Source organism: Fopius arisanus, unplaced genomic scaffold (assembly GCF_000806365.1).
Source record: "Fopius arisanus strain USDA-PBARC FA_bdor unplaced genomic scaffold, ASM80636v1 scaffold00107, whole genome shotgun sequence".
Lineage (NCBI taxonomy): Eukaryota > Metazoa > Arthropoda > Insecta > Hymenoptera > Braconidae > Fopius > Fopius arisanus.
Window position 1 is genome coordinate 246,137 of NW_011887846.1, and position 1,120 is coordinate 247,256.

Here is a 1,120-nt window from a genome sequence, read left to right on the forward strand (position 1 = left end):
GAGCTGTTGAAAAACTTCAATAAATTGTGTAATTTATTTATTAATTATTTAATAATTTGGGTTATGGTTTGTGGTGAATGAAATAGATGCAATAGAGATGGAATTGTTTTTTAAGAAATAATTGAAACAATTTTTTATTAATTAAAAAATGAAATTAATTATTCAAAATATGGATGAAAAAATATCGGATTGAAAAACATTTTTTGGAGTTTTGATTTTTCGATTTAATTTATGATATGTAATGTGTATGGAGGATTTCTCGTCTAGTGGGACCTATTTGCATCATATTTGCAAATTTATTTGAGAATTATAATTATTATAATTAATAATTCGTTTAATTATTTGTTTTTCATTTGATTTTTAGTTGATATTTAATAATAATAGGAGCCTAGATACGAGGCGGATGAGCGATTTATCCATTTTATCGACTCTTAATTTACAGGTAGAGCAAATAATGTTTAAAGTACATAACAAATCCATTTTTCCTTAGCTTTCCAGTAAAAATATTCTCAGATTTTCTAGAATTGGAATGACAGTTAAAAATGCGAAAAAAAAATATTTGAAAAGGGTAAAAGGGCTCGGATAATATTGATGAAAAAATCGAAAGATACTTCTCTTATCACTCTTATCTTCCAGTGAAAAGGGCATTATTATCATTTATTATTGTTATTATTTGTTTCTGCTGAAAGAAATTGAAAAATCTTTTTACTGGACAGCTCACAAGAAATAGATATTTTGTATAGTATTTTTAAAACTCCTTCCCCTACCAGTTAATTAAGAATGAATAAAATCTATAAAACGATCATCTATCTCTTAGCTACACTGAGAAAAAAAAATTTCTTTAGCCAATAATATTTACTAACCACCAGTAAATCTGGCAATCACTGTGTAAATAATTCCATAAGACTTACTAATGCCAAATATATTTCGTTGCTGTCTGTAAATATTATTGAACTATTATTAACTTAATTCTATACTTTAAACTGTTTTATTTTTAGGTACCCGTGTGACGGTGGGTTGATCTGATATAATAGTGTTGGAGATGGGATTTAAGAGAACATAAACTATCGTAGATGTGTTTAATAATTTTGTTTATTTAAAAAAATGGCACGAGGAAGGA